This window comes from Lutra lutra, chromosome 17 (genome assembly GCF_902655055.1).
Source record: "Lutra lutra chromosome 17, mLutLut1.2, whole genome shotgun sequence".
Lineage (NCBI taxonomy): Eukaryota > Metazoa > Chordata > Mammalia > Carnivora > Mustelidae > Lutra > Lutra lutra.
In genome coordinates, this window is record NC_062294.1 from 37,312,500 (window position 1) to 37,323,786 (window position 11,287).

Here is an 11,287-nt window from a genome sequence, read left to right on the forward strand (position 1 = left end):
CAGCTATTAGTATAACAGCTTCTGCAGATTTCAGAAGGAAAAGGGAAAAAAAAAAAAAAACCTACCACAAAATCCCTGTGCTTGGTTAAAAGACCATGAATTTCCCCATTCTCCTTATTCACTCTTGTCAATATGATATTTATGCATCTGAAGCCTGTTTTTTAGTCATATGAATATCTATAAAAGAGACATCAGTCAGTCAGCAGAAACCTCTGGAACTGCAACCATGAAAAGAGAATAGAGGAAAAGCCCAACTAGAGCCAGGATGGAAGGAACAGGAAGATGGGCTGGATTGGGGGGCATTGTCCCAGAGGCCTGGGCAGGGGTCTGGCCTTAAAAAACCTTGATGGGAGGCAAGGTCAATCTGATGTTGGACAGATTTGACCCCAAATCTACTCCGAGCACTCTCTGCTGTCCTTTGCAAGTGCCTGGCTCCCCTTTCATTTTTCTGGGTCACTAGACAGAAAGCTTTCTGAGGACAGGAGCTGCATAAATCACCCGGTTCCCCCGTAACCCTGAGCAGTGTTCAGGCACAGAGCTGGTACCCAGGAAGTGCAGGGTGAAATCAGGCACCTGTTGTGCCATCATTTCATGGAGACAAGACAACAATGCCATCATCAGCCACAGTCCCTGAAGGAGCAGAAGCACATCAACGTCAGGGGGTTTAATGATGTGATATTTCACAAAGGTTGGAGTGGAGCTGTGGCCACAGGCCTGAAGGGACACAGTGAACAAGTGATCCCCAGTTCTCAGAAGGAGGAGTTCTATAGACATACTATACACATACATCCGTGAAAGGAGGGACCCAGTCAATCAGAGACAACCCCACAGAGAGGAAGCAGCAGGTCTAAATGCTCTGAATCCCCTGCTCCCTTGCTGTGTTCTCCTTCCAAGGGCTCTCAGTGAGCAAAGGGCTAGAAGCCGGTTAATGCCATGCGGGTTGCCTTCTGAGGTACAGAGCAAGGAAAGAAGCTCCTCTGGGCCAGCTCTGAGCATGACTCCTTGGAACTCCTCTGCAAGGTGAAGAAAATTGGTGTGAGGAGGGCATAGCAGATCACCCTGGTACCCGGGGTCCCACCCTCCACTCAGCTCGCCTCCATCTGAGTTCAGTGGTTATGTGACTGTAGGTATATTTTACCTTCACTCCAGAGCTCAGTCTAATTTGTTGAGACCTCCAAGTCCACACTAAGGGGCAGCTCAGAAGTCTAGGCCTAACACCCCTGAGGACAGGCCCCAGACAAGAGGAAATAGGAGATGGCAGACAGACACATTATCCCACTTCCTGTCTTTGGTGAACAATTCTGGAAGATACTTTGTTCACATGCTGGCAGAGATGGACTTGAACCCTGTTGTCCACAGTAGCAACTATGACTCTGCCCTACCTTGTCTTCTTCTCACACACTTACTCTTCGAAAAGAATTTCATTTATTAATTTGACAGAGAGAGAAAGAGAGCACAAGCAGGGGGAGTGGCAGGCAGAGGGAGAAACAGGCTCCCTACTTTGGGCTTGATCCCAGGACCCTGGGATCATGACCTGAGCCAAAGGGAGATGCTTATCCAGCTAAGCCACCCAGGCTGAGCCACCCTTACTTTTGTTTCTTGTGTTCACCTCCCAGAGAAACAATCTGAGGCTTTGCTTTTGAAGAAATTCAACTAAGACAGATGGACAAGCCAATACAGCACTGGGGCAATAGATTACCACAGAAAGAAGTGTTACACTGGATTCTACCTCATGCCATACACAAAAATCAATCCTGATGGCTTAAAGACATCAGTATAAAAGGCCAAAACTTGACATATGTAGGAGAACATATTTATGACCTTGGAGTAGGGAAGGATTTCTTAACTAAGACACAGAAACTGCTAACCATAAAAAAAGGATAACTATTATGACATTAAAATTAAGAAATTCTGTTTGTCAAAAGACACCATAAGGTACAAAGACAAGTTGTCAACTTAGAGAAGGTATTTGTAACACACAAACAAGGAAAGGATTATTATTCAAAATATCCTAAGAAAAATCAATAAAGGGGAAGAAAGTTTTAAAATATAGGACACAGAGAGAATACATAATGGGTCATAAATATATGAATAGATTCTTAACCAATTATTAATCAGAAAAATGCAAATTAAGACAAAGTGATTATTAAGAAGGGCAATAAAACTAGTGTTGAAAGCAAAGCCCAAATGTCTGCGAGGATCAAATTCTGGCTTCACTGTGTGCCAGCTATGTGATCTTCTTACCCTCCTCCACTGCTCTGTGTGCTACGGCTCCCTCATGCATGAAATAGGGTTCACGGTAGGACCTATCTCATAAGGTTGCTGTGTTAAATGGAAGAAGACATGTGAAACTCCTAGCACGGTGCTTCAAAAATAGTAAACATGCAAACTGCTTTTAAAAACAATCCCCAGACTACTCATAAATCACCTAATTGATGCTTAACAGGAGTGCAGTGTTGAAGGTCTTTATTCTATGTGACCCAAAATACTGCTCTTAGGTAATGCTTGGGTGACCTGCACAGGAAGGAACAGTTTCTGCAAGCAGTGGATGCCCTAAACAGAGATGGGTGGATTATCTGCATGCAAGTCATCATGGTCCAAGATATAAATTTTGTATTTAATCCAGACTGACTCCCAGGCTGTTGTTCTGAGATTACAGCAGAAATCTTGGGAAAAGCCAAGGATTCAGGATTTTACTTTTTTTTTTTTCCTCCATTACTAGCCTCCACAAAAGGAGGGTGCTGCTAGAGGCCTGGGCCATTGACAGGAGAGACAGGCAGTCCATCCTCTGGTGGGCCAAGTGAAGACCTTGCCCCGTAGGTAGCCATGCTGAAGAAAGAACAGAGTAGCATCCTGGTGGTCTCCTAAGGGCTTGAAATGGAAAAGGAAGCTGTATCTGCCACCTGAGAAAATCCTGGCAAAGGTATTCACATGGACATTAAATTCTTCAACATCAAGAGAACCCTGTGAAAGGAAGGAAAACTAGACTGGCATCTGGTTCCAGATCTCTCTTACTACTGGGATATGCGGGGATACCTGTCTCATCTTTAAATTAGGGAATGTCATTGCTAGCACCCCATGGGGTTGCACTGGAGCTCCACAGAAAAAACCAACAAATAGAATATGTGCCAAATGCCAGACATTGTGCTAAGGAATTCATATACATATTCTTATTCAATCCAAAGAGCTTTGTGAAGGAATTTACTAGCAACTGAAGAGTTTCAGGGTTAAGAAGTGATAGCACTGGTACTCAGACCTAGACTCAGTGAAATGAAATTTTGAGAAAAGAGCTGGATAAAATCAGAGGATTCTTCCGAAGTTAAGGCCACATGGGTACACAAGGACAGGCGTTATTGCTGAGACTAAAACAAAGCAGTGCTTCTGGGAGATTTCAAGGCAGAGTCCAAGGAAACCTGTATATGTGAGGGAGGGATCCTTGCCAGAAAGGTGGTGATGTTTATCTGCTCAGCCCTCCCATTCTGGGCTATGAACAGCACAAGCCCAGCTTCTAAGATACTGTCATAGCCCTGGGGCAAGTAGGGATGTGTCCTCCAGCTCCGCAGTCCAGAGAATAGACTACCCACAGTCAGTAGCCCATATCAGTTTTTCTCTGGGGCCTCTTCTCCTGGCTCGTGGACAGACACCACCTCCCTGTGTGTTCATATAACCTCTCCTTTGGACACAAAGGGAAAAAAGAGCAAGCTCTTTGGTGTCTCTTCTAAGGACACCAATCCTACCGGATTGGGGCCCCATCCTTATGACCTCAGTTAACCTTAATGACTCCCATAGAGGCTCCATCTCCAACTATAGCCACACTGGGCATTATCTCTTCAATATGCAGATTTCAGGGCACATAAACATCCAGTCCATAACAACCCTTAGCATCTAGACAGGAAAGAAAAATAGTTTTAAAGGAAAGGGAATCTTTCTGACCTCAGATTTCTCTGCAACATTAAATGCCTGGAGGCAATGAAGTCCAGCCTTCTGAAGAGAGAGAGAGACAGAGAACAGGCAGTTAGTTATGTTTGTGCAAAATAGAAACGTAGTTAGTGGAGTGAAACAAGTGAAGTAAGAGAAGCCTGAGGAAATCAAGAAAAATAATAGAGATGAAAGCAGAAACTAACAGACTTGGAAGGAGAAACATTAACATTATTTAGTAAGTTTGAGAGTTGACCCTTTGAAGAATCCAATAAAACATAAAACTTGAACAAATCTAATTAAGAAAAAATAGAAATAAAGAAAATTGGAAATAAGAAAAGGGGCATAACATATGCTGATAAAAGTAATTATAATTATGAGATAATATTATGCACAGTTATATGCTAATAAATTCCATCAACATGTTAAAATGTAGTATTTATTGAAGATAATAAATTAGGAAAAATAGCTCAAGAGAAAGTAAAATCCTAGAACACACCCATAACCATGGAAAAAATAGGAAAAGTTCTGTCAACACACTGCCTTGGAAAATACTTGGGTGCTTCATGACTTTACTGGTGAATATTTTTTGGACTTCATGGAACAGATAACTTCCATACTACAGAATCCATAGCAGAACACAGCAGAAAATAAAAGGTTACCTCAATTTATTTTATGAAGAAATTATATTAACCAAATTTGACAAAAACAGCATGAGAAATTGCCTGGCCAGCATTTTCCAAAACATGGTGGTGGGAAGTCTTTTCTTAAATAATGGTAAAACAAGGAATCATAAAAAGCAAAATGGAGGGGTGCCTGGGTGGCTCTGTGGGTTAAGCCTCTGCCTTCGGCTCAGGTCATGATCCCAGGGTCCTGGGATTGAGCCCCGCATCGGGCTCTCTGCTCCGCGGGGAGCCTGCTTCCCCCTCTCTCTCTCTGCCTGCCTCTCTGCCTACTTGTGATCTCTCTCTCTCTCTCTCTCTGTGTCAAATAAATAAATAAAATAAAATAAAAAAGCAAAATCGGGCACCTGGGTGGCTCAGTGGATTAAAGCCTCTGCCTTCAGCTCAGGTCATGATCCCAGGGTCCTAGGATCTAGCCCCACATTGGGCTCTCTGCTCCACGGGGAGCCTGCTTCCTCCTCTCTCTCTCTCTCTCTGCCTACTTGTGATCTCTCTCTCTCTCTCTCTGTGTCAAATAAATAAATAAAATAAAATAAAAAAGCAAAATCGGGCACCTGGGTGGCTCAGTGGATTAAAGCCTCTGCCTTCAGCTCAGGTCATGATCCCAGGGTCCTAGGATCTAGCCCCACATTGGGCTCTCTGCTCCACAGGGAGCCTGCTTCCTCCTCTCTCTCTCTCTCTCTCTGCCTACTTGGGATCTGTCTGTCAAATAAATAAATAAAATCTCAAAAGAAAAAGAAGCAAAATGGATACGTGTATTTAAGTAAAAAATGTGAAACACATCAGAAAACACCATAATGAAAGTAAAAGGGTTAATATCAAACCAAAACACATTTAGAAAAAATACAGCAAAGGATTAGTTTCTTAATATATTTTTAAAAAGTGTTTCTAACAATTAAAAAAGTATTTATATAACCATAATAGAAAAAAATAGAAAATTAGAAAAAATAGAAAAAATAACACATGCAAGAAACACAAATAAGCAACAAGCACGGGTTTAAAAAGACGGTTCAAGCTGACTAGAAGGCAAGAATTACAAGTTAAAATCAGGATGTCATACTTTTTGCCCGTTAAACTGGTGAAGATGTCAACGGGAATTGACGTTTTTCGAAAATGACGTGACAACACTTAGTAAGCGTTTTAAATGTGTCCATACCCTCTTTGACCTAGTAATTTTACTATTAGGAATCTATTCTGAAGAAAGAATAAAAAATGAGTAGAAAACGTCTGTCCTTCCCCTAGCACAGCTTTGGGTTTCCCTCCTAACTCATGGGCCTTCTCATCCTCCCTGTGACTCATCTTCCTCTACCTGATCTCTAAATATTGGGGGACCGAGGATCAGAACCTAGCACTACTTTTTGTCCTCACTCTCTCCTTAAGGGAGCTATTACTGTTCCAAAGTTTCAAAAGCCATCTATATACCCTGATGACTTCTAAATTTATGAATCCAGTTCTCTGCTTCTCTGAGTTCCAGACTTTCTTATCTGACTGCCTACTAATCTTCTGGACTTGAATATTTAATAAACATCTCCAACTTAACAGGTTCCAAATCAAAGTCCTGGTCCCCTCCCAAACCTGCCTCTCCCATGTCTTACCTTTTCAGCAAATGATTCTGACATTTACCCAATAGTTTAGACCAAAGGCTAGAAGTCATCCTTGAGTCTTCTGGTGTATGCTCCTTTCCAGGTAAATCCTGAATATAGCTTCTCCTCCCCAATCTTCCATTACTGTCCATGCCCAGGGTACTGGTTCCCACAGAAGAACTTCTCCAAGGTCTCACCTGGACTCCCGCATCCAAGCCAGTGCTCCCCAACCACACCGTTCTATCTGCAGCCAGTGAGTTACTTAAAAACACAGATCTCAGGACTCCCAAGCTTCCTCCACACTTAGAATGAAATCAATTCTTTTCATTGGCCCATGAGAATTTCATTAATGTGGTCTCCACTCATTTTACCAAGCTTCTCCCATACGACATTCTCTTTGGGCCTTTCCAATCACACTGTCCTGTTGTCATATCCTTTCAATGGCCCAAATCTCTCTGCAGCTCAGGGCATTTGCCCCTCCCTAGAACAATCTTCCCCCAAATCTAGCAAGATGGAGAACATTCCTGGCTCCTAGGTCCAAATTGCTTCTCCTCTCTCTCCCAATTTCCATCGCCCTCTAGTCCCTACCCTATTTTAGTTTTCTTTATAACACTGATCACAACATAAAATTATTTAGCTTACGTATTTCCTCTTTATCATCTGTCTCAGCTTCCGCAGGGTGGGATCACCTCCAACCACATTGTCCTCACTGCTGGGCTCCCAGTGCCTCACATGGAACAGGCAACAAATACTAGTTGAATGAAAGCAATAGTAGTGAAAAATAAAACCTACCTTAATGACAAAAAATAGCACATTTTTTACTTTTTTAAAATATGGAATTCACCAGGAAGCTGTTAAAATCATGTTTTCAGAAAGAATTTGAAGAGAGGAAAAGTTTCACTGTTATACTGATAAGGTAAAGTGAAAACCCCCAAACCAGATGAAAATGGTATTTTTTTTTTTAAAGATTTTATTTATTTATTTGACAGACAGATCACAAGTAGGCAGAGAGGCAGGCAGAGAGAAAGGAAGGGAAGCAGGCTCCCCGCTGAGCAGAGAGCCCGATGTGGGGCTCGATCCCAGGACCCTGGGATCATGACCTGAGCCGAAGGCAGCGGCTTTAACCCACTGAGCCACCCAGGCGCCCCTGAAAATGGTATGTTTTGGTGATCTCGATTTTGTGAAATTCTCTGTCCTGCAGCGTATTTAAAAGTAAAGAAATGCACTGAAATGGTAACACTGATTCTATCTGTGCAGTGGAATAACAGATTCCTTTTTATTATGTACACTTTTAAGTTGTTCAAATTTTATTTTAAAAGACTTGCGTTGACTTTTTTTTTTAATTACATGCCGTGAAATGTGGAAGAGAAAGATTCCTACCAGAAATGTGTTTTAGGTTAAGAAGCCATTTAAATGGTGTCCTAATGCCATCGAGCAGCATGGGAACTGGCCTGATGACTGCCTAGCTCTGACCAGGAGGCAGGAGCATGGGTGGAAGAACTCCAGGGCTGAGGCCTGAGCCTGCACCAAGAGATGGACCAGGAGGAAGGGGAGCCTTGGCCAGGCCTCTGCTCTGGCATGAGGGGTTATTCAGCATTCTTGCTAGGAATTGCAGCCCTTAAAAACTAGACTGTACTTTCAGACTGCTGAACTAGGCCAGGAAATACACTGTGGGTACTTGACAAATGTGTGAATAAATCTGTGAATGAAAGAATGAAAGACTAACAGGTGAATTTACTCTGGCTCGTAGTCAAGAACAATCCAGAAAACAAGCAGTAGCAGAAAGCAGCAAATGCAAGGCCGTCCTCCATTCCCTGGGAAGATTGACCTTGGTGCTTTACAACTGGTATTAACACAAATGCTACCTCATCCACAGCACAGAGAGGCAACAAATGACTCTGACCTTTGCTGGAAGGTCAAAAGCGTGTGAGCTTAGACCTGGAAACACAGAGGTCTTTTGTGCCAGGTGGACACCTTCAGGAGCGGGATGGGGAGGACTAGGGGAAGAAGGAGGAGAGAGAAAAAAGGGGAGGAAGAGTGCGGAGGAGAGGAGGAGGAGTGAGGCAGAGGAAGCTCAGGAGAGAGAAGCAGCATGATGAGGAGGAGGGAGGATGAGTTGGGCCTGGGGGCTGGAGTCCCGTGGTGACATGGTATCTCCCACTCCACTTGGCAGATGAGGCTATGAATGGGCAGGCTGTGGAAAGGACAGAGGGTCATCTAGGTGCACTCCACTTGACAGAGCCAGCGTGTGACCCTTCACAAACCTACAGGTGTGAAGGAAAATGGGGATGAAGCCCCTGTTGGGGACAGGAAGAGCCTGTGAAGGTGACCGAAGTTTCCAAAGCTGATCTGACAGGGCAGGGCCAGGAGAGTCATGGCCTAAGAGAATAGTATGCAGCCATGCAGCCCTGCCGGCCTCGGGGATTTCTGTCTGTCCAGATGGGCAAAGCTTCTGGTTCCTGACCCTGACGCAGCCCCTGCCGATGTACTGCCACAGTAACTGGCCATTTGGAAGGTACTCTGTCACATACCTCAATGTCATTATCCCCAAACACCAAGCTAGCTAAGTGAAGACTTTGGAAAGTACCCGAACAGCCAAGCTTGCTGTTTTGATGGAACATCATTTGACAGAAAAACAGGCCGCCCCCGGTTGTATGTACGGAATGATAGGATTCATGAATATGCATAAAGCCCTCTTTCTAGAGACAGTTGCCACAGCAGTTATTGGAGCAGAACAGGCGGGTAGGAAGGCACATCACCCTGATGTCCTTCCGCCTCCCTGAAGGAAGTTATAAAAGGTTAGGATCATTTCCTGTATCTCCAGGACCTGGTCCTTAGCACTAGGGAGACCCATAGAGGCCCTCTGGACTCTACCATGTTCCTTGCCCCATCTCACCTCTTTCAGAGTAGAAAATAGAGCCCAGTGAGGAGAAGTGACCTGCCTAAGGTCACACAGCAGCTGCTGCAGGGCCAAGGCCTTTGCTACCAGGCCAGGTGGCTCCTGCATTGCAGGCCCCTGGGAGGACACTGAGGTAGACCAGAAAATGAGCAGGAGCAAGCCCTCAGGACAGGTCAGAAGGCATTCAGAAGCCCTGCAGGAGAAGGCTTCCCTAGCTCCCACTAGAAATGGGAGCCACCATGCAGAGCAAGGTAGGGTATTCCGTGGGAGGACTCTGATCGAGTTTCCCTTTGGTGTCTGCCTCTGCCCCTTTGATGCCCAGCTCCTTCAGGCTATCTGCAATTTTCTTCCATGGAAAAGGTAAGGTCTGACCAACACAAGCCTGATAAGGTATGTGTGTGTTGCCCTTCCCAGGTTAACTGTGCCTTTTGAGCAGAGGAGCCTGGAGATGTAAAGGACAAAGCCGGAATAATGGGATTATGATCAAGCACTCTGCAACGCACCCAAACATCATCACCAGTCCATCAGGGAATGATCCTGCCCAAAGCTCTGAGAGGCCATAGTGACAAATATCCCCCAATCTGACTCCTCATGCAGGCTGATATCTATAAATCAGCCAAAAGGAGCAAGACCGGGGCTCCCAAGTCAAAGTGGGAAGTCAGACATTTTCCAAAGAAATTCAGGCAATGCTCAGACAGCAGGTTCCAGTGCGTATCAGCCTCTACTGCTCTGTGTTCTGAAGTCCATGGGTTTCAGCCCCAAACCACGGGGCTGGTTTGTCTGTCAGGTACTCACTTATCATTGAAGAGGCAGGGGAGAGTGGTTCCTTTGAAGGGCTGGGTAGATATGAGGTTACTAGAAGCTGCAAACCCCATTTCATTCTTCTTTTGAAGGAGTCAGAGATAGATGGCTGGCTGAAAGGCTGTCGTGCTGAGCACAAGGGCCACTCTTTTGCAGAGTGTGCTATGAAGGGGAAATCCAAGCTCCCTTTGCTAGAGCAAATGGCCCTCTGCAAGCCCAAGGCTGGAAGAAACCACCTGGCGTTTACAGGCATTTAGGGACAAGACTGGGTGTGTGACTAGCACTTATGAGAACCTGTTTGGCATGAGGGCACCCACAGACCTAAGGGTAAACCACTAGGTGCAACACTTCGGACAATTTGTTAACTCTCTGAGGATGCTCTTAGCTTCCTCTTCTGTGAAAGGGAAGTTAAAAATACCTACATTGGAAGGTTGAAGGGATTAAATGTGATACAAACTGTCTCTTGGAACACATTCTGTAAACAGGAAGCACTCAGCATACAAAGATGAAAAGCAGTCAAGTCAGAGACATCTGAAGAAAACACCTCCAGATAAACATCACAAAACAAGATATGGGCCAGAGTGGCAAGAAAGGAGAGGCAGAAAGAAGAGGAAGGGAGCTCTCCAAAGGAGGTGGCTTTTGCACAGCTCTCAAGGATAAGTAAGATTTCCATGAGGACAAATGGAAAAGACATTTTAGGCCCAGGGAGCGTCATGGGCCCCTGAACTGCAGCCCCTTATATACTTGCCAGCTTCAACCGGGGCACAAGACCAAATCAGAACAGACAAAATAATAATCCCAACACAAAGTTGAAAATGCCATCACAAGAGACCTCCCAGCCAGGTTAAGGAGGCAGGAGGCTTCTTCAACAGATTAATGAGGAACAGAAGGCAAGCTGAGGACAAAGTAGAAGCTGACACCCCACAACCTCTCCCTACCCTCTACTCCTGGGTGAGACATGTATGATACTCCCAACTATCTTAATGTTAATGCCTTGCTAAAAACAGCCTTAACTTGACATTTGCAAGGCTTCTGGTATCAGGCATCTTATAGGTCTTCTTTAGCATATGAAAGTTCTTTTGAAACCTCCCTTTTTCCTTACCTCCCCACCCGCCCAGAGTATATAATCAGCCACCCTTCAAAACCCCAGGGCAGCAGCTTTTTCTACCTACTGATCCTGTCCCCATGCTTTAATAAACCACCATTTTGCACCAAAGACGTCTCAAGAATTCTTTCTTGCTCCTCGGCTCTGGACCTCACCTCACCAAACCTCGCCTATATTCTAAAACTTCATCAAGATGATCCCTAAGATGAAAGATAGAGAAAATGTAGGTGTCAGTCAGGTGAGGGTATGAAGATGTGAAAAAGAAAGTAGTTAAATGTGAAAGTGAATGGAAAAATGC